General features: G+C 38.4%; 1 long non-coding RNA gene across 2 annotated transcripts in view; it reads right to left on the bottom strand.

Moving 5' to 3' along the window:
• Positions 1-2,156: 2,156 nt before the first annotated feature.
• LOC122686122 overlaps positions 2,157-23,524 on the bottom strand; it is a 511,195-nt gene continuing 489,827 nt past the window's right edge. The window contains exons 4-6 of one of the 2 annotated variants that reach the window (XR_006338626.1): positions 11,756-11,819; positions 3,299-3,395; positions 2,157-2,518 (exon numbers count right to left, since the gene is read on the bottom strand). This is a non-coding gene — a long non-coding RNA (uncharacterized LOC122686122). The remainder of the gene's footprint in view (positions 2,519-3,298; positions 3,396-11,755; positions 11,820-23,524) is intronic. The other variant, XR_006338627.1, reaches the window with a different exon arrangement.

The following is a 23,524-nucleotide window of genomic DNA, read 5'->3' as shown; positions in this document are numbered from 1 at the left end:
TAGTCTGTATAACAAAAAAGGCTTAACATATATAAAAGATTGAAAGTATACTTCCATGATGGCTCAGGCAGTAAAGACTCTGCCTGCAATGCAGGAGACCTTGGTTTGATTCCCTAGGTCAGGAAGATCCCTTGGAGAAGGGAATGGCAACCAACTCCAGTATTCTTGCCTGGAGAATTCCATGGACAGAGGAGCCTGATGGGTTATAGTCCATGGGGTCACAAAGAGTTGGACAGGACTGGATGACTAACACTTTCACTTTTACAATGAAACTAAATAAGAAATCAATAGCAGAAGAATTTAGGCTATTCACAAAGAAATGGAAATTAAACAATGGACTCCTAACTAACCAAATAGGTCAAGAAATTACAAGGGCAATTAGAAAACATTCTGAGATGAAAGAAAATGACTGCACAATATACCAAAGCTTAAGGGATGTAGATAAAGCACTCCTCACAGGTTACATAGGTAGTGACTAAGGCTTTGAGCCTAATAACAAACTAAGATGTGAGAATACTTCATTGCAACTAACTGCTCTGTGAACACAGACATGGTCAGACTCAACCTGCCCTATTTAAAGGAACCCATTATCAGCCTTAATGACTTGAACCACTTCCATCCTTTGAGCCTTTGCAAACTGTTGGTCTTGTCCAATGAAGTCAATCTGCACATAAAGAATCTGAGGTATAGAGGGAATGACATTTGTCTACTGTCAGTCAGATGAGTAGTGACAGAACCAGTATGCCAAGCCAGGCTCTGAGTGCCCTTTGCATCAAACCATGCTCAAGACAGTCACATTTCACACATACATTGCCACCAACTGATGACTTTGATAATGTTAGTGATGAAATAGAATAGTATTTACTATGTTTATTTCCACAACATAGTTCAGTTCAGTTCAGTCACTCAGTTGTGTCCGACTCTTTGCAACCCCATGAATCACAGCACGCCAGGCCTACCTGTCCATCACCAACTCCCAGAGTTTACTCAAACCCATGTCCATTCAGATGGTGATGTCATCCAGCCATCTCATCCTCTGTCGTCCCCTTCTCTTCCTGCTCCCAATCACTCCCAGCATCAGGGTCTTTTCCAATAAGTCAACTCTTCACATGAGGTGGCCAAAGTATTGGAGTTTCAGCTTCAGCATCAGTCCTTCCAATGAACATCCAGGACTGATCTCCTTTAGGATGGACTGGTTAGATCCCCTTGCAGTCCAAGGGACTCTCAACAGTCTTCTCCAACACCATAATTCAAAAGCATCAATTTATCGGCGCTCAGCTTTCTTCACAGTCCAACTCTCACATCCATACATGACTACTGGAAAAACCAGAGCCTTGACCAGACGGACCTTTGTTGGCAAAGTAATGTCTCTGCTTTTTAATATGCTATCTAGGTTGGTCATAACTTTCCTTCCAAGGAGTAAGCGTCTTTTAATTTCATGGCTGCAATCATCATCTGCAGTGATTTTGGAGCCCCAAAAAATAAAGTCTGACACTGTTTCCACTGTTTCCCCATCTATTTCCCATGAGGTGATGGGACCAGATGCCATGATCTTAGTTTTCTGAATGTTAAGCTTTAAGCCAACTTTTTCATCTCTTCTTTCACTTTCATCAAGAGGCTCTTTAGTTCCTCTTCACTTTCTGCCATAAGGGTGGTGTCATCTGCATATCTGAGGTTATTGATATTTCTCCCAGCAATCTTGATTCCAGCTTGTGCTTCTTCCATCCCAGCATTTCTCATGATGCACTCTGCATATAAGTTAAATAAGCAGGGTGACAATATACTGCCTTGATGTACTCCTTTTCCTATTTGGAACCAGTCTGTTGTTCCATGTCCAGTTCTAACTGTTGCTCCTGACCCGCATACAGGTTTCTCAAGAGGCAGGTCAGGTGGTCTGGTAGTCCGATCTCTTTCAGAATTTTCCACAGTTTATTGTGATCCACACAGTCATAGGCTTTGGCATAGTCAATAAAGCAGAAATAGATGGTTTTTCTGGAACTCTCTTGCTTTTTCAATGATCCAGCAGATATTGGCAATTTGATCTCTGGTTCCTCTGCCTTTTCTAAAACCAGCTTGAACATCTGGAAGTTCCCGGTTCACATATTGTTGAAGCCTGGCTTGGAGAATTTTGAGCATTACTTTACTAGCGTGTGAGATGAGTGCAATTGTGCAGTAGTTTGAGCCTTCTTTGGGATTGCCTTTCTTAGGGATTGGAATGAAAACTGACCTTTTCCAGTCCTGTGGCCACTGTATAGTTAGAAACAAACAAAACTGTGAAGACACTCAGATATAAATCATGTTCAGTCTTGTAAACTTATTAAGTCACAATAAGTCTTCTTCTTGTAGGATGTCTTCCTTTTCTTGGTTTCAGAAATAGTTTTCCTTCAGTTGAACTCCTTGGGATAGATACTTGTTAAGGCCATGATTGTATACAGGGCTATAGATAAAATGTGTCCTGAAATTTGTCCAATTGCACTTCCGTGAAATTATCTTTGAAGTTAATCCTCTAGTATCATGCCTAAATAAAGAATAAAGAATTAAGAATTCATGCCTTAATTAAGAATAAAAATATATGTCTCCTATCTCTAATAATTATAATTGTGTTTTGAGCATGCATGTGAATGTACTCCTAAAGTCTATCTAGTTCTTTGCTCTCTTCTATAGAGTACAGATGCCACTGTCTGCCATACTGAGATTAATCTCTCTTCTTTGAGGAAGGCTCAAAGGATGTATAGTAAATATAGACTAGTTAAATTAGGAAAAAGTTGTTTTTTCACCTACATATAAGAAAAAGGGTAAGCAGAAACTATGTGGAGATTGGGGTCAGTCCTTCTAGAATAAGCCACCATGAGTTTCCTATTGCTGCGTTCTGTGCAAAAGCCATGAATGTCTTCTCTCCAGCATACATAAAAGGTCAAAAATGTATTGACTTCTGCTTCCACCCATGAAAGATAAACAGCTGCAGCAATTTCCCTCCCACAGTAAACAACTAGAAAACTGAATAAATTACATTAAATAACTGTTTTCAGGCATTGGACCTAGCCAACTCAGGACAGCAATCCCTGAAAAAAGGAAGATGAATAAAATGAGCTCAAAGATTATACTGAAGAGTGTTTCTGACCACAGCACAAAGAGTGGAAACCCAAAGGAGCCTAGGGTTCTCAATGAGTTGAGGAAACAGAGGCGGCTAGAATTTGTGAGTCAGTATCTCAGAAAGGAGAAAACTGTACAGATAGCAAGTTCCCCTTGAAGCCTTAGATAATTACTACTGATCTGTGAACAAGGGAGAGAAACTTACCTGATGTCAGAGTAAGAACAATGGGAAAGCAGTAGGAAGAACAATGTCCAGAGCTCATATGAGCTCTAGAAACAGTTCACTCTTGCACCAGCTAGAACTGAAAGACATTTTGATACATGAAGCACTGACAGACTCATCAGCAAAGTATCATCTTAGTTGTAGAGTTAAAAACAGTAGACTAAAGGTCACTATGATCATCCTAACAAAGCCTGAAAACAGTTTTCAAAAACATCTAACTGGTTCAAATTAATTTAGCTATGTACTAAAGCAAAACCCAATAGTCTCTGAAGGAATACAACATAATGCAGCAACCAATGACATAAAATTTATGATATACAAAAATTAACTGCATTTTCCTACCAGCAATGAATAATTAAAAATTTAAATTAACAGGCACATTCATAAATCAAATACTACCATTATAACAAAAGCACAGAATATTTTGAGATATATTTAAAAACACATGTAAGTTTTGTTCACTAAAAACTATAAAATGTTACTGAGAGAAATTAAAGAAAACTAAAATAAATGGAGAGCTATACCATATTCTTAGATCAGAAGTCTTAATATTGTTAAACTGTCTGTTGTCCCCACTGTTGGGATGCAATTCAATCCCAAAGTCCCAGCTGGCTGTATTGTAGAACCTGACACTGTGATTTTAAAATTCTTATATAAATGCAAGGACTCTAGAATAAGCAAAATAATTTTTAAAAGAACTAAATTTGGGAGGTGAGAGAGGTTCAGGAAGGAGAGGACATATGTACACCCATGGCTAATTCATGTTTATGTACGGCAGAAATCAAACCAATATTGTAAAGCAATCATCAATCAAGTAAAAATAAATACAACTAAAAAAAGAACAAAATTGGAGTGCTAACACTGTCTGATTTTAAGACTTACTATAAAAGTATAGTAGTCAAGACAATGTGGTTTTGACACAAAGATATATATATATATATATATATATATATATACACACACACACACATATATGCAGCAATGGAACAAAATAGAGTCAGGAACAGATACACACACATTTGTATATATACATACAAATATTAGTACAAATATTTTTATACTTGTATATATATTATACAAATATATAATATAATATATATATTATATATATATATAACAACTACTATTCAACAGAAGCACCAAAGCAATCCAGTAGTAAAAAGATAACTTCTATCAAAAAAAGACACTGGAACAATCATGCATGTGAAAACAAACACACACAACAACAAAAACAAAGATACTTATTTTGCACAGTATACAAAAATATTAATAATTTAAAATACATCATAGACCTAAATATAAAAGCCAAAATAAAATCTTTAGAACAAAAAGACAAAAGGCTCTGAAAATTTTTTTAATGCAAAGATTTCTTAGATAATATATAAAAAGTATAAACCATGAAAACATTGATAAATTGGCCTTGCTCAAACTATAACCTTATTTTCTTTGAATGTTTTAGGAAACAAAAATCAAGCCAATGACTGGCAGTTAATATTTTCAAAATGTACATATGACAAAGGGCTTGTATGAAGAACATATATGTTTAAAAACCTGTTAAAGATTGGGTCATTTATTTTTCTGGAATTGAGCTTCAGGAGTTGCTTGTATATTTTTGAGATTAATCCTTTGTCTGTTGCTTCATTTGCTATTATTTTCTCCCAATCTGAGGGCTGTCTTTTCACCTTGCTTATAGTTTCCTTTGTTGTGCAAAAGCTTTTAAGTTTCATTAGGGAGGTGGGAGGGGGGATCGGGATGGGGAATACATGTAACTCCATGGCTGATTCATGTCAATGTATGACAAAACCCACTTTAATACTGTAAAGTAATTAGCCTCCAACTAATAAAAATAAATGAAAAAAAAAAACCTGTTAAAGATAATAATAAGAAGACAAACTACACAGCAACAACAAAAGCAGAGGTTTTAACAGACACTTCAACAGCAAAGATATGTGCACATAAGTGAAAAATTGTGCAAGTCCTTTAGTCATTAGGTGATGCAAAATAAAACCACCACAGAACAAAACTATACAACTACCACATTAAGCCCACCGTAACAGGGCAGGTGGTGTGGTAAAGAACCCACCTGCCAGTACAGGAGACGTGGGTTCGATCCCTGATCTGGGAAGATCCCACAGGCTGTGGAGCAACTGAGACCATCGTGAAAGTCACTCAGTTGTGTCCGGCTCTTTGTGACCCTGTGGACTGCAGCATACCAGACTCCCCTGTCCTTCACTATCTCCCAGAGTTTGCGAGTCGGTGATGCTATCTATCCATCTCATCCTCTGCCACCCTCTTCTCCTTTTGCCTTCAACCTTTCCCAGCATCAGGGTCTTTTCTAGTGAGTTGGCTCTTTGCTCCTGGTGGCCAAAGAACTGGAGCTTCAGCTTCAGCATCAGTCCTTCTAATGAATATTCAGGGCTGATTTCCTTCAGAATTGACTGGTTCGATCTCCCTGCTGTCTGAGGGACTCTCGAGAATCTTCTCCACAACAATTTGAAGACACATGAGTTTCTGAATACTGAACTCTAGAATTGAGTGGACATTCCCACCCTGTTCGACAGCAATTCTGGACCTGGGAAGACTATTGATGAAAGGGGCCAAGAAGGGTTCTTGATCTTTATGACCAGATGTGACCACTAGAAATAAAAGGGGGAGCTGGGCCAAGAAAATTTGACTTTTTATTTCAAATTTTATCAATTCGGGAAATCATGATACCTTCCCTAGGGCAGAGGGCATAAAAAGTAGATGAAAGTCAGGAGTGTTACACAGAGAGCTCACTTTCCATGGAAGGTGGCATCAGGAATGAGACACAAGCATCCCATACCAAGAGCATCCACCTCATTATAATCTTTAAGTTATCCTACCCCACATAAGCTCATTTATTAGACCAATTTCATATGTATAAATAATATGTGTGCACAAATATATGTATACATTTCATATGTACAACTCATGTCTTTTAATGTTTACATCCAGACAACTCTGTGATCCACACAGATAACATATTTCTTGACAAGCAATTCACTCAGCCTCCTGGTACACCTACTGCAGGCTCTGATCATCCTTCTGCAGGAAGTCATAGTCAGGAACTTGTGCCACCAATGAGAGCATCTTGGTTCTTTATCACTGTGACTTTGGTGTTTGAAGCCATCTCCTTTTAAAGAGCTGATCAAAACAGGAAGGTAGCTGTTGAGTTGGCCAAAAGGTTTGTTCATTGTTCAATACAGCTCTTGGTGAAAATGAAAAGGGAGTCTCTTATTTTTATTTAAAATGGAATTAACTTTGCGGCCAACCCAATATATCGTGTAGCCTTCAGAGTGCCAAAACAAAGATAAAGGCTAATGGCAGAGTGAGAGCTAAGGCAATTGAGAAATGTCTAGATCTAGATAATGCTAATATCTTTGTCCCAGCCAATGGAGAGGGATGCCATAAATCAAGGACAATCACCATTTAAAGATACATAAAGGTGTGATGAGGCATTTAGGAATGATGACTTATTTTTGAGTTAGCAATTGCAATGCTGGACTTTTCCATCTTGTGGTTCCTTTAAAATTAATACTCTCAAATCTGCTCTCTCTTTTATAACTTCAACTCCTGCTTCCTTATCATTTGGGAATTGTCTCTCAGACTACATACTAGCTTTCAGTTGCTTCCTTTGGTTGTCAGATCACATGTCTAATTTTCCTGAAGTACAAAGAATTCTTTCTCACTTCTCTCTGCCTTGCAGGTTAGTAAACTATCTCTATAACTCCTTAAAAATGATGTTTGAGTTGTAGTTTGGGCCTTTTCTTAAAGAAGGTAGCAACATTTCTACTCTGAATTGATAATAGAAAAATATATTTTTAATTAAATACTTAAGGTTAGAAAAGGATACCATTTGTTTTTCTAGTGTGAGTGATCACAGGGGATAGAATTTCTGTTGGCATTAGCAGAACAGCTTTTCTCTAAATATCTGAGTTATTTGGGTAACTATTGTAAAGAAAATTCATCCATAACTACAAGGAAAAAAATAAAAGTTGTATACCAAGATCTCTGAATGAATAAGATTGTTGAGACTTTAACATTTCTCAATTTAAAAATTCAGCTTTCAATATATTAATAAAGACTTCAATATGACTAAGAAAGCTACATCATGTTCAGTAACTTCTAAAATGAGCACAATTTAGTTTGTACAGTCATAGGCCACTGAAAGTGGAAGATTTTATTGGGCCATTCTAGCCACACTCTGTCTCTGGTGAAGATCTTCACCAATATCCCTGGCAGGCATTAAGCAATTAATTAGAGAGATTACAGTCCACAGCTCCCAATCCTTTGCATTAGAAAAGGTAGATATTTTTATCTTACTATTATTTAATCTTTTCTATTATTTACTAATTTTCCTAATTGTATCTTATGATACTATTCTTTCATTAACATAAGTGGTATCTCATTTCTCTTAAGTCTTGGCTTCTCCAAGTCAAATATTCTGTTTCTTTAACTGCTCAGGAAACTCAAATGATAGAGTCAACATCGACTTGATTTTTTTTTTTGAAAAAAATTAAGTGTTTTCAATTTTATATTCCTGAAAAAAACTTTTTTTCAAAGATCTAATTTCTCTGAATCACTTCAGTTTATCTTATCACTTTCATTCTGTTTCTTCAAGATACCAGGGTTTGACTGATGCGTGAATCTATTTTTCTGGCATTCTTTGCAAACTTTTCTCTTAATTTGGGGATTAATCGTTCCAACTTTTTTTATTTTCCCTTAGAGCTGTTACACTCCCACAGTCTAACTCAGTATCATTATATATATGTGTGTATTTATAAACATATATGGTGGGAGAGATTGATGACAAATATCTTTTATGTATATATATATGTAGATTAACAAATATCCTTTATATGTTGATATTGATGCAAGTTTGATTTCTGGGCACAGAACTAGATTTATCTTACCTCTTCATAGCAACGTTATGTCATTAATATATTATCATTGATTCAAATATGTCCTCTTTTTATGTTTTATTTCATATTCTCCCCATCAAAGTCAGCCATTTGCATGTTTGTACTTGGGATCTACCTTCCACAAACTTTATTTTTTGGGTATATGCATATCAATGTATCATATCTAACAATGTTTAGTGCAATTATTTTTTAAAACTTTTAATTAAAAAAAACTTTTATTTTTATATTGGAGTATAACCATTTAACAATGTTACAATAGTTTCAAGCGCACGCCAGAGCGATGCAGCCAATATATACGTGTATCCACTCTCCCCCAAACTCCCCGCCCATCCAGGCTGCCACATAACATTGAACAGAGTTCCTTATGCTATACGGTAGGGCTGGATAATTTTTATTTATTTACTTAAACAGCATTGAGCTATAAGTCATTCAGTTTATTGTTAATATATTGATCTATTGTGTCAGACATGACAGCGACTGAAGAACAATCACATTAATATATGTACAGTTAGTTTTTGGAATCCTATTGAGGAGACCCTCATAAGAATATTTTACATTTTATACATATTCTTTCTTTTTATTCATTTCTAGTTTGTTTTCATGTCTTTGCTACTTCAAACAATGCTATCGATAACATTCTCCTACCTGGGCACTATGTACCTGGTAACACTATATACCTGAGCAAGATATTTTCTCAAGTACACACTTGACTGCAATTACTGGGCATATGTACAATATGTACATATTCAACTTCTCTCAATATTACCAAATAGTTCTTCAAAATAGCTGCACCACAGAAGTGCATGAAGGTTTCCATTTATCAACATCCTCCTCATCCCTTGGTTTATCTTATCCTGGCATTCTTTATTCCTCGCTGGTCACATATTAGTCATTGAAAACACTCTCATAATTGGGGTTTTGTTTTCTGAGTTGTTGGTCATGACTATGATCATACTTTGTCTCCTCAGAAAGCAATTTTCCCCAATCAGTCTCAGATGGTGACTGACAGCCTGCCTCATTTCTTATTTAATTCCATTTGAAATTTATCACTATCCTTTCAAGGAAGAGAAGAACAACTATATAAATGGTGCAATTTTCTGTGATAGCACTTCCTAAAAACCCATGATAAAAGATCTTTATACTTCTCAAACTCTTGCTAACAGCATTTTTCTCTAAATGATCTTTTATGATTTATCATTTTTTATTGAATGATTCCCTCACACCTCATTTCCTTCATTGTACATAATGCTATTTGACCACGTGTAACATAAATTCCCCTAGCAAAGGAAAAAAAAAGGCAGCAGGAAAAATTAATTTTATTTTTCCAGCAATCACTTTGCCACATCTTATGGAGCAGACGTGTATAAAGTTCACAGGATCTCCAGCCAGTCTGGGGGTCTAGGGCATGGTCCCTTTCTATCTTGGAAGTGAAACAAAGAAAATAGCCCATTTTGTTAAACACTCATTCAGATTCTACTCTCTCTGTGATGGTCTTCCTACAACTGCAGCATAAAGTGCCAACTGAAACCAACCCTGTCATAGAGACTTGTACAAAATATGAACAGTGCTAAATACCTTAAAGTGAATCGATTTCCACTGAAAGTGTTTTAACCTCCTTTTAGGTCAAGAAATAGCAATTTTCTGAGCTTCTCTGTAACCTGAGAAATAATCCTAAGAGGCAGGTATGCACTGCATACGTCACTGATAGCATGAAATACATTGAAAATGCCTTTGCATAGTACAGTCCTTGGAACCACTTTCCCAGCCTTCAGGCTGAGGTGTGGTCTAGGGAAGTAGAGTGACTCTTTGTTGGTATTCTTTCACATCAGAGACTGCTAGCTTGTTACTTTTTTAAAACACAAAATTGGGTTAGACTCAGGGCAACTTAAGATGTAAGCCTACTTTTTATTTGTTAATATAGAATGGGCACTGAGTAAATTTTACAGATGAGTAAAACAGAGGCCCTGAGAGGTTTAAGACTTTAGCAAAGATTCACAGTTGGGGTTACAACGGTGCTAGACCTGGGCACAGGGCATAGTCAAGCAGTGAAGGAGAAAGCACATGGAAAAAGAGGTTTTTAGGGGCAAAAATCTGATGGGCACTAGTAGTCACTTCCAAACTGCCTATGTTCTGTCTGGATGACATCTCTCTGAGCGGGGAGATCCCAAGTATGAGACAGTCACAAGATGATAATTTTTGTCATTAACAATAAGTGAGTGCTTTTTGTGCCAGAAACTATGACTATTCCAGATATTCTATTCATTTATAGAATCCTTACAACAATTCTATGAATTAATATATCCATTTTAATGGCAAAGAAACTCCATGAACTTAAGCAGGTGATCTAGGACGGCATACCAGGCAGCGGAGCTCCGTGCATCATCACAGGCAAGCACCAGTGCTGCACACTTAGCAACTGTACTCGGGGACTTCTCTGGTGGCCCAGCAGCTAAGCGTTCACCTTGCAATGCAAGGGATGTCGGTTCGATCCCTGGTTGGGGAACTAAGGCCCCACGTGCCATGGAGCAACTAAGCATGCACGCCACAACCACTGAGCCCACACACCACAACTAGAGAGGCTGTGCACCCCAAGAAAATATCCCACATGATGCAGCAAAGATCCTGCATGCCACAACTGAGACCTGATGCAGCCAAAGAAATAAATTATTTTTAATGTACTCTCTTGTCTCCACAGCCTAAATAATACCACACATAAACCCCTCTTCACGTTTTCTTGGCAGGAGAGGTATTCCTGTCCAATTACAGACAGTATAAATCACAGTTCCTTAAAACATAGCCACCTGGAAGTTTTGCTTTATGATTCAGAATCAACAGCTCCCCCCCTCACTGCCCCCCCTCCAAGGTCTAGAGCCACTAAAGTGCATGGTTCAGCTTTTCCTTTCTCGACCTATTTAAAAAAAAAAAAAAAGGAAGAGCACTGCATATTTTTCTTTGATTTCACTCTTCATTAAATAATATTAACGAGTCATTACAGAATTCATTCAGGACCTGCACCATGGAACAACACCTTGGCTTATTGCTACACTGAGCTCTGAAATATGTTAACTAATAAAAGTCTCCTAGCACTGACACCAGCAGAGAGTGTGAATCAGCCATGGAATGAGATGTCAGCCATATGTAATCAGTCAGTCCCTTGACCACCCTCCCGCCCCAATTCTCAGATGACTTTTGTTCTCTCTGGTACATTATGTCATTTATTTTTCTTCTGAGTGTGATGCATTTATTGATCACTAATATAATTCTTTGTTCCTGGGTCAAGGGAGACTTTATGCTGACATATTGGTTGGGAGAAGGAATGGGAACAATTATTTATTTAGAAGAATGACTCAAACTCTCACTCATGTTTTCGTTTATTTTTTCCACTGCTCTAGCCAAAGTTCTGAAATGATATCCTAAGAAGGCCATTGGGGCCAACAGACACAGGTTCTCTCTGCTCACTGCTGTCGGTTCTATCTTTCTTCTTTCATTTACTCACCAAAGAATAACTCATTCCTGACCCATATGCAGGAATCCAGCAGAATGAGGCATCTGTGTTGCACCTGGGAAAACAGAATGTGAAAAGTAATGCACTAAGGACGATGAGATGCTTATTCTCCAAAGCAACTAGAGAGAGAAAGCCTTGAAAGTCCAAATAAATAATGATTATTTTCATACAGAGGGTGACAGTTGTGTATAGCATTTTTTTTTTTTTAAGAACAGAACACACCGCCTGTTATCAGCACAGGCCTACAAAGACCTAGAAGTATGTCTCCCTCCACCATGACACAGGTATTGAAAGTCTCTAGAATAATGCTGCCATCACATGTGTAAATCTACCACTCATGCAACTTCTGAGCACTTAAGGTGAAAAATAGGTAGTGCATGGGCCAAATTTGGATAAAACTGGGTTCTGATACAAAGATGCACACTTGGCAATGGCAGTACTTGATGGAACACAGCTGATTCTTTCATCCTTCTGAATTTTTGAAAGAAAACAACACAGTGCTTAAGGTCTCATGCACACATTCCAGAATGCATAGGATCAAATCCTGGCCCCACCTTGCATTAGCTGATTAACCTTGGGAAGCTTAATGAGCCATATTTTCCCTAGGTGTTTTATCTGCAAAATTATAGGATGATAACAGCAGCTGCTTTCTAGGGTTGATGTGGAAACTAAAGTCACCAAAATGAAAAGCTCACTAAATAGCTAGAATTTATTGAATTAGGTAATAATGATGTTTGATGATTTGGAGGGGAATTTTTAAAATTATAGGACCTGACGTTTTCATATAAGGATAAATGGGTAAATATGGATCACAGGCTGTTTCTCCTCAAACTTTTAGCTATGTCATCCATGACTGCAACAAAAACCTCATTAGTGGGGCTTCCCTGCTGGTCCAGTGGTTAAGAAACAAGCTGCCAATGCTGGGGACACAAGTTTGATCCCTAGTCAGGGAAAATCCCACATGCCTTGGAGCAGGTGAGCCCGTGATCCACAACTACTGAAGCCCTTGGGCTGCAGCTACTGAAGCCCATGCACCCTAGAGCCCACACTCCACAACAAGAGAAGTCACTGCAATGGGAAGCATGCATGCCACAGCTAGAGAGGAGCCTCTATTGGCCACAACTAGAGAAAGCCCACATGTAGCAAAGGAGACGGCCCTGCACAGCTAAGAACAAACTAATTAATTAATTAAATCTTTACAAAAAATCATTAGCCACAACTACAAAAAGAGACATTATTTATTCCATACATGGAAAGAAACGGAAGGTTCTAGATTGCTGTAGTGTGTCTCACAATATTCTCACTTCTCCTTTCTACTACACCAAGAAACATTACTGGCAAACAAGAAAACAAGTGACCCAGGAAATGAGAAGTGAACTTAGTAGTACCTATATATTTTCATCATCTAACTCAGGATAGTGTGCTGAATTTCTGGGGTAAAAATCACGAAAATGGAAGAACTGAACAAAGAGGCTGAATTTTGCTCTCGCAATGAGTGTTCTCAGAAGAGACCAGAAATGGAAGGCTTTCCCTCTACATAGAAAAATAGATTGCAGATCCTTGATGAGATATTATAAAACCTGGAATGCAAAATTCAGCAGAACTTCACAAGAGAAAGCAAAGCCCAGATCTTCTACCACCGTCTTCACTCTTCTCAAACGAGCTCCTCTGCTACGCTACAGATGAAGTAAGGAGTGACTTACTTTCAAGAGCTGTTGCAGATTATCCTTTTAAATTGGCTCTATTTCCAGATCTAATTTATACTTTGTGACATCTACTACTTTGAATTAACAATAATTCTTTTTGTTGTAGATTTATTTTTTTCTACAAATTTAAGATGAAAGGGCATTACAAAGGCCATATCCTTCATTCTAGGTGATACTCTAGGAGAAACTCCAGAGAAAAGAAAGTTGCTTTAATTCTGAGTACTTATTTAATCCAGCTTGACTTCTTTGCTTTTGACTTTGTTAACACAGTTGCTCAGGATGGTCTGTGCTTTTATTTTAGTTGCTATAACCAGCTATTGCTCCGAAGTTGGAGACTTTCTGATTTGTACATGTTTGTGACCATGAGGGTAGAGAAGAAAGTCTGATGAAATCAACATGATGCTATTTGTAAGGTCAAGGTACTTGGGAAAGATGGGAAGTCAGAGCGCTGGGGATGAGGTGAGTCATCTGAGAAGTCCAGTGCAGCATGAGGCTCTGTGGTCTGAGAAGTAAACCAGGGTATACTACCAAAACTGCAGTTCTGTTCCTGTCAGCTCTGAACCCCCCACCCCCTGCGCCCAATTCAGAACTGCAAGAGGCTACAGGGAACCTTGCTGCTCACAGAGGACTGAAGTCAAGGACAGGCCACAAGTTTCAATGTGGGGGTTATTTTAGGTCATGGACTACAATGATCTAGCAAGAAATTCAGAAGACACCCTGACAAGTCCAATCTGTTTCTTCATCAACTTTGATATTGGCTGGGTCCCTCAGGCACTAAAGGAAGCGGTCTTTGTTCTCTGCCAGCATTTGCTCTGCCGAAAGCCAAGAGAGGAGATGAAAGTCAGACTTGAGCAGAAACGGCAAGTCCTGAAGCAACATTGGCACTTTCAATCATTCTCACCCTGATTTCTAGCACCCAGCTTCCCTTTCCAGGCCCATTACCACACCCTTCTTCATCAGAGCTGACTTTTGGATGAAAAGTCAGGACTTAGAGATTGCTTTCCACTCTGAGAATAAGATTCTGCTGATTGGAACTCGTTTTCTCTACAGAAAACGCTACAACTCACCTCCTCATCGTTCCCAATGTAGACATCTTTATCTGTATGAAGCCTCCAGGCTTTCCTTCTTCTGTCTACACTTGTATGTCCTTCAAGGTTCTACTCAATTCAGGCCCTGTCTCTGTACTGGAGGCAGTCAGCCATGAGTTCAGATTTGGGATCCATTACTTCCTAGCTGTGAAACCTCGGGCAAGTTACTCCACCTGTCTGAGCCCACTGTTAAGACATAAACCCATCACAGTCACCTCATATGGTTGTTATGAAAATTACACGAGAAAATGTGTATTTAGTGCCTGATGTCCATGACTCTGATTGTTCCAGGCACATTTATGTCTCATCTATTCTTATAGATGAAAGCCACCAGCCAGGGAGGATTTTAGCCCTCTAAATCATTTAAAAGAGGTCAGTTTTGTTTTGCTTTTCTAAGACAAGGATAGACTATGTTCCTTTTTATTTACTATCATCATCATGATAAATAAAATGGCATTAAAAACTACTATCTAATAAACACTTCCATTGTCCTATGTGATTTTTTTCAACAGCTTTGTGATAGGTCTTTTGATTACTTGTTGAAAATATCCCCAAACTTAGCAGCTTAAAGCAGCAAAGAACTTAATACACCTCCTGAGTTTGTGGCCAAGGAATTTGACCAAGGCTTGGCTGGGCAATTCTCCTGCTCCACAGCTGTCCACTGAGGTCACTCAGGGTTTTGAGTTGGTGGTCAGGCCCGTCTGAAGAATCCAACGTGGCTTCATTCCCATGCCAGGTATATTGGGATGGCTGGAGGAATGAGATCTGCGGGGACAGTCCACTGGGATGCTGACAGGTAGCCTCTCCAGCTTGGTAGTTTCAGCACAGTCAGACTTCTTAAATGGCACCTCAGAACTCACACCAAGTCAGGAAGTAGACACTGACCATCTTCTAAAGCCTCTGCTCAGAAACTGGCACATTCTATCATTCTATCATCTGCCATATTCATCAAATGCCATATTCTATCATTCAAAGCAGTCATGGAGCCCACTTAGATTCACAGGCTCATCTCTTGTTGGGAGGAGTGTTAAAGAATGTGTGGTCCTATATACCCAACTGAGCAGTAGTGTTATTCTCATATTAAAAATACAGTCCAAGTTTCATAGTAGCTGTTTGACTTGCCTGAGGTCACACAACTAGAGGTGAAATAACAGTTCAGAAATGTCTAGCCCTCATGCCTACTCTTAAGTCTTAACCAGTCATTTGTGCTCACTTGCTCTCTCTCTCTCTCTAACACACACACACACACACACATATACCCCGGCAGAGCTGGAAATGAATGCTCATTCAAACAGTTCTGTTACCTTCATGGAGGAGTGCCATGGGAATTGTAATGGCACTTGGTTTCCCCACTGCAATTGGAAAGTTGGTTAATGTATTGGCACTAACACAGCGCCTCTTCCCATCATCGCAGAATTGGCTGTTACTGTTATAGTTGGATTATGGCCACTTCTTCCTCCTTTGCAAAATTTAAGTCAGTGATGTTCTCATCAAGGGAAATGATGATGGAGTTACAGCAGACCAATGATTAAATTTGCTCAGCAACAATCCGTAAATAACCTACACATTCCATTTGATGGCTTTGATTTGGTCCCTCACTTATACAAAGGCCTGACTTCCAGGTATTGCGATGGAAAATGAGCTGGGTGTGGGTAGGGGGCAAGAGGGGCTGGGTAGCATGGGGAGGAGGGGGAGAGTCCATGCGGAAGCCAGATTTGTCTTAGAACTTCAAGGGAAAGTGATAAGCAGACAGGCATCTTAAGAAATCTCACCCCCAAATTTAATCAGTTGTCCTCTTTCTTGCCCTTTTCAACTGTCTACCACACATTGCTTCCTGCCTCTGCCCATGCTTTGCCTGTGGCAGGTCGGCTGGGATGGCTGACGTCTCTTCTGCTGGAGTCTGATTGTGGAATCCAGATTCTTCTCTCTCTTACTGCAGGTAGTTTCAATGGATGGAGGAGAGGATGAGAGATGCAGTTATTTCTGGATAAGATTCTAGGAATTTTATTACTGTACTGTACTGAGGATTCTCCTCAATTTTTGTTCTCTCGTTGTTTAGCGGGGGTCTGAAACTCTTTTCCAAAGTATATAAAGAAAATTCATTCCCTTGCTCTAAATGCCACCAAACAGTTACTGAGTGATGAGAAAGAGTGAGAGAACTGAAGAGAGCTAGACTGAGAAAAGGGAATTTATACCATCCAAAAACGTATTGACAGAGAATGTCTGCCAGTTAGCACAGGTTCGATTCTTTCCATAAAATAACAACCATGGGGGGCGGGAAAAACAAGGACTTCACAAAATTCCTCCACCCACAATCTCAAATTTTCTTGGTCTTTCCAATGATGCTGTCCTTTTTGTCTGTTGTTTCAAGAAGAGTTAACTCAGGTGAATATACTTTCTTTTTAAGACATAAGTTTATTGAGATATACTGTTTTGTTTCAAGCCATAAAATTCACCTTTTAAGTGGTACACAAGTTAACAATTGTTAATAAGTTCACAGAGTTGTGCAACCATCACCACAGTCTAATTGCAGAAATGTCTATCACAACACTTGCAGTCACTCTCCATTCACATGTCCAGCCTCAGACAGCAACTAATCTACTTTTTTGTCCTTCCAGATTTGTCTTTTCTGGACATTTGATATAAATGAGATTGTGCAATATGTGATCTCATGTGCCCGGCTGCTCATATAGCATGGTGTTTTTCAGCCTCAACCGACAGGTTCAACTTTATGTTTCAGGACTTCACTCTTATTACTGCAAATAGTATTCCATTGTACAGATATATTACATTTTGCATATCCATTCCCCAATCAATGGACTTGTGAGTTGTTTCCACTTTTTAGTTATTATGAACATTTTATGTGTAAGTCTTTGTGTAGACAAGAATTTCCAATTCCTTGGGTAGAGACCCAGGAGAAAAAAATTGCTGGTGATATAAATGTGTTCAACTTTTTTTTAAACTTGCCAAACTATTTTCCAAAGTGGCTGCACCATTTTACATTCCTAGCAGCAACCTATGGAGGGTTCAAATTTCTCTGAATATCCACCAATGATTGTTATTGCCTGATTTTTTTTTTTTAAGCCACTCGCTGGTATGTAAAGCAGTAGCTCATTATGAGATAAAAATTCTTAAGATTCTCAGATAAATAGTTTAATATTACTGCCATAAATCAAGAAGACGGAAAAATTTTCACATTTTAATGAAAATATCTGTCTGTTTTTTAAGCACTTAGAGACTGAAGGTAGGATTTTACAAACTTTGGGAATTAACTTTAGTTCTCTTAGCAAAGAGGTCAAAGTCTTACGCTTAATGAATAGACTTGGACCTTACTTCTAGTGTTATTAGGACATGTTAAACAAGTAACATTTGCCTAAGGTAGTAAACATATGTCATATATAGGGGAGATATTGCAGTATCTCCTACCACTTCCTACTCAACATGCCCATAACCCCTTGTGTTATTTTGTCACATGTTATAGAACTCTGACTGTAGACAGACTTCTATTCCAGGTAACCAGTGGTCATTCAGAAAATATTTGAGTAGGCTAAATGAATGCTAGAAGGTGATAGAAGCATTATTTATAATAGCCAGGATATAGAAGCAACCTAAATATTCATCAACAGAAGAATGGATAAAGAAGATGTGATGTGTGTGTGTGTGTATACATGCACACATACATATCACATCTGGAATATTACTCAGCTATAAAGGGTGAAAATTTGCCATTTGCAACAGCACGAATAGACCCAGAGGGGAGAGGAATTGGGAGAGAGGCAAGATTGGTAAAGGAGATTAAGACTTACAGACTATTGGATATAAAATAAATAAATTATAAGAATATAAGGTACAGCACAGGAAATGTGCCAATATTTTATAAAAATTTTCTATGGAGTATAATCTATAAACATATTAAATTGCTATGTTATAAATATGAAATTAATATAATACTGTAAGTCAACTATACTTCATTATTTTAAAAGGTAACACCTAAAGGCTTCCCTGGTAGCTCAGTCGGTAAAGAATCTGCCTGCAGTGCAGGAGACCCGGGTTCCATCCCTGGGTTGGGAAGATCCCCTGGAGAAGGAAACAGCAAACCACTCCAGTCTTCCTGCCTGGAAAATCCCATGGACAGAGGAGCCTGGTGGGCTACAGTCCATGGGATTGCAAGAGTCGGACATGACTTAGCGACTAAACCACCACCACCTAAAGGAAAGACCCCCTAATGAATAAAAGGCAGTATCATTATAATATGAAATCATTAATTAGGAAAATGACTAAAAGACAGGTAAAGCTAACCAGCAATGATGGAGATAGGAAGGACTGATTTTAAGCAAACTACTAAACAGAGGCTTACTATAAAATTTGACCTCATGCTGGTAAGATGGAAACAAAAGCACGTTTTTGGTGAATATTCAGCAGGAAAACTAGCAAATGATTTAATAGTATCATCAGCAATACTTATCCATCTAACAAGTATTTGTGTCTTGTTCATTTAGGGTGACCGACTGCCCCAGTTTGCTGGAGCTGAGGGGTTCTCCACAATACAAGATTTACAGTGCTAAAATGAGAGTGTCAGACAGACTGGTTAGTCGCTCTACTTGTCATCAAACAAGGAGGTCTGTGAGGAAAGCATGTGAGAAGTTTGGTGCAAAAGTCTACCCATCTAGGAGTCAAGGTAGCTGAGGTTTTGTGCTTTAAACTATCCTAGTAATTGGCTCAGACTTAAGAGGTGGCTTGGCCCCTCTGATCTAGAGGAGATTAAGTAGGGTAACTCAAAGAACTCTTCTAACTCTGATATTTTATAATCCTGTAGAGGTGTATGATTATAAGTACAACTGTTTTCTTTTGCTGATCCATAATCCACAGTCAGTAGAATCAGGAAAAAAACATATTTAGGTACAGAAATATGACATTCAAAAATTCAGAATTTTTCCACTCTAAAGATATTAAGTAGTAAATCATCTGTTGCACCCTCATACTTACTTTCCTCCTCTTACAACCCCATAAGAGTGAATAACATTATTCTATTAAAATATATGAATTTTTTTCTGATTCTGGAATTTCTCAAAGAACCCAAATTCTAATTCTTAAGAGGTTAAAATTTTTCTCATATGATTCAAAACAGACTCTAGCTTTAGTTTCAGAACTTAGCACAGCACTTTATCACAGTCCCTGGCACATTGAAGGAGCCTTGTAAATATTTGTTGAATTCAAATGAACTAATGAATCTTTGATTTTAAAGTCAATATGCAAGAAGAGCTGGGGATGTTTTTCTTATCTGCCCATCTTTTCATTTTTAGAAAGGTTACAAGAAGAAGTAACTGACGCTGGGTTTATAAGCATTGAATGGGAAAATGTATTTTAAAATATCTTATAAATAGTAATGCAATATACAAATATACCACTTTAATGTCTCCTTACTTCAAAAAGAGAAAGACACTGAGTTTATAGACACTGGAATGTATAGTCATTCAAACTTCAATGATGTATGTGGGTATTCAATGGCACTCTGAATTTTGTATTCTGAGAATCATTAACAGTTTTGAGATTATAAAAATCTCTTATTATTTGAATGTACATCTGTAAAAATAAGATTGAAGAAATAAAATACTGATATAGCTCAATTCCATCTAAACTGAAGGACTAATACCGAAGTTGAAGCTCCAATACTTTGGCCACCTGATGCAAAGAGCTGACGCCTTAGAAAAGACCCTGATGCTGGGAAAGACTGAAGGCAGGAGGAGAAGGAGATGACAGAAGATGAGATGGTTGGATGGCATCACAAGTTGATGGACAAGAGTTTGAGTAAGCTCCAGGAGATGGTGAAGGACAGGGAAGCCTGGCATGCTGCAGTCCATGGGGTCGCAAAGAGTCGGACACTATGAAATGACTGAGCAACAACACCTAAACCCAGAAGTTTAAGATATGAAATGCAGTTCAAAACAATAATAACCACAGTAAAAACAACAAGCAAATACACACAAACACACAAACATACACACACCACCACCACTACCACTCCATCAAGTAATTACTTAGGGAGAAATTTGATCCAAACTTGAAAGTCAACTCAGAAGACTTTTTTTTTTTTAACTTTTTAAGGCAAATGGTACTTATTTTGTTATGTAGCCAGGATTTCTTAGCTTTTGCGCTATTGACCTTTGCCTGGATAGTTCTTTGTTACTGAGGTGTTGCTTGTGCATTGCAGGATATTTAGCAGCATCCACGGCTTTATCCACTCTAGCCACCAACAAACATCGGCAAAGCTCCCTTCTCCCTCCCATGTCGTGATAAACAAGAACCAAAACGTCTCGATACATTGCCAAAGGCCCCATGGTGGGCAAAATCACCCAGGGTGGGAACCCCCGATCTAATCTGAGAGTATCTAAACTGGCTCTAAGAAATATAACAAATAAGATGTTGAGATATTTTTATAAAGACTCTATATCAACTATTCTATAATAGTTCACACACTTACCTACAATTATTACACATCATCAAATAATGACATTTTTGCCCTTAAACAAAATTGATACTTTCTGCCTATCCCACCTTTATCTCATGGAAAAATGTTATTTTTTTTGACCTCTGTTCTCTGCTGTAGTTCAAATGCAACTTTGTTTACCAACGTCACATTTGGAAAGGCAGCCACCTGTAACAAGCAGTCAGTCCTTCTGGTAATGTTTGCTATTTCAAAAGGTTTAGCCTGTCAAGTTTTAAAAACGTCTCTTCTATTGAAACTCCTCATTGTTGGTGAGTTTCGTTCATTTTGCTTGAAACTTCTACTAAAAGAGGAACATGTACTCTCCACAATGAGTGAAAGATAAATATTTTTACTTTCAGTCTGTTTGATACAATATATCACGAGAAACTGAGGCAAGGTAGTTGCAAGAGTTTCTGCAGGGCAACGAAAATTGGTGGAAGCAAACATTTCCTGAAACATTATACAGATCTGTGGCTTTTTCTCCTCCAATAAACCCCCTCATTCCTATGCATAATTGGTTGATGCCCATTTACCAGAAGGAGTTCAATGACGTTATTAAGAAAAGTAAGTGTTAGTCACTCAGTCATGTCCGACTCTTTGCAACCCCATGGACTGTAGCCTGTCAGGCTCCTCTCTCCATGGGGTTCTCCAGGCAAGAATACTGGAGTGGGTTGCCATGACCTCCTCTAGGGGATCTTCCTGACCCAGGGATCGAATCCGCATGTCTTATGTGTCTTTCATTGGCAGGTAGATTCTTTCCCACTAATACCACCTGGGAACCCCTGTTAAGAAAAGATTGTTAAATGTAAGTATTGTCTAAAGCATGATATGGCTTCAACTTCACCTAGCCAATTATATACTAGACAACTTCTCTCAAAAAATTAGTGTCTAAAATTCAACCTAGTCGAAGATGAAGACATTGTCTGTGCCCTCCAAATTTTGCCTATTTTCTGAATTACTCATCTCAGTGAATTCACCCCTTATTCCTTCTCACCCAAGACAGAAGCCTCAGAACTGTATAGACCCAACATATTTCTTATATGTATCTCTCTTTCCATCCATGACTTTAGTCCAGGTTTAGTTTCTGTAATGTTGAAAAAATTAGTAGTGTCCTGTTACGGGCTGGGTTGTGTCCCCTCCAAATTCATATGTTGAAGCCATTAACCCTCAGTGCCTTGGAATGTGACTGCATTTGGAGAGAGGAGCTTTAAAGAGGTAATTAAGTTAAAATGAGATCTCTAGTAATGGCCCTAATTAAACAACTGGTGTCCTTATAAAAAGAGGACATTAGGACACAAAGGGATGCCAGTGACATGTGCTCAGAAGAAAAGGCCATGTGTGGACCCAGAGAGAAGATGGCCATGTGCAAGCCAAGGAGAGATGCCTCTGAAGAAACCAAACCTGCCAACACCTTGATCTTGGACTTCTAGTCTCTGGAACTGCACAAAATAAATTTCTACTGTTTAAGCTCCTCCGTCTGGAGACTGCAGCTGAGGCATGTATGCAATCATCCTCATTCACATCCCAGGCCAGCTTAGAGGCTAAAATACCTCTTAGCTTGGCAGGCCAACAACTCCAGCATCAGACTTACACACCTCTGCCACTCTCCTCAAGGTGTCAGCTCCTGGACACTGAACTCTAACTGTACCCATGGGTCTCTGGAGATATGGGGCTCCATGACTTCACTGTTCAGCTTCTGTTTCACTTCCTGCTAGAAATACACTCTCCGTGTCATTCACCATTTGGATATCTACTTCTATTTCTAAGTCCAAGTTGTGCCTTTTTTTTTTTTTTAAAGAAACATAATTCTTCCCCAATAAGGAAAATCATGCTTACATTTTGCCTCATTTTACTTCAGGTATCCCGACATCAATGACACAGCCTGTACTTTGTCCTGACACAGATGTCTATCCCATTGGACAGTAATCGCCTTAACCTCAGGAGTCATGTTTCATTCATCTCTGCGGTCTCCTGTGCTCACTTAATGTGCTGAAAACACACAGAATTAATGAAGGAATGCAAGAGTATATGAACATAGTAGAGCTTTGGGCAAAGAGAGGGATAAAAGCATTTTGGGTAAATATCTATAGAAAATTATTGTGACACCAAATCAGAAGGGTCTTCACACTTGTAAAATATAAGAAAGGCTATATTAATAAGTGGGTTTAATTCATTGTTAGGGAAAAGGAAACACCAAATTTATAAATGTCACCCCTTGGGCCAGATATCCTCAGGCACACTTTCATTCTTTGATCATAGTGAAATGGAAATTTCAAAACATCAGGAGAAAGTGACCACCAGCCAAAGTGGTTTTTAGTAACCCTTCATTATAGCTCTCTACCAAAGCTGAATTTCTTTTTTTTTTTTTTTTTAATTTTTTTATTAGTTGGAGGCTAATTACTTCACAACATTTCAGTGGGTTTTGTCATACATTGATATGAATCGGCCATAGATTTACACTTATTCCCCATCCCGATCC

This window comes from Cervus elaphus, chromosome 29, assembly GCF_910594005.1.
Source record: "Cervus elaphus chromosome 29, mCerEla1.1, whole genome shotgun sequence".
Lineage (NCBI taxonomy): Eukaryota > Metazoa > Chordata > Mammalia > Artiodactyla > Cervidae > Cervus > Cervus elaphus.
Note: the sequence above shows the minus strand (reverse complement) of the source record. Positions and strands in the feature narration are given on the sequence as shown.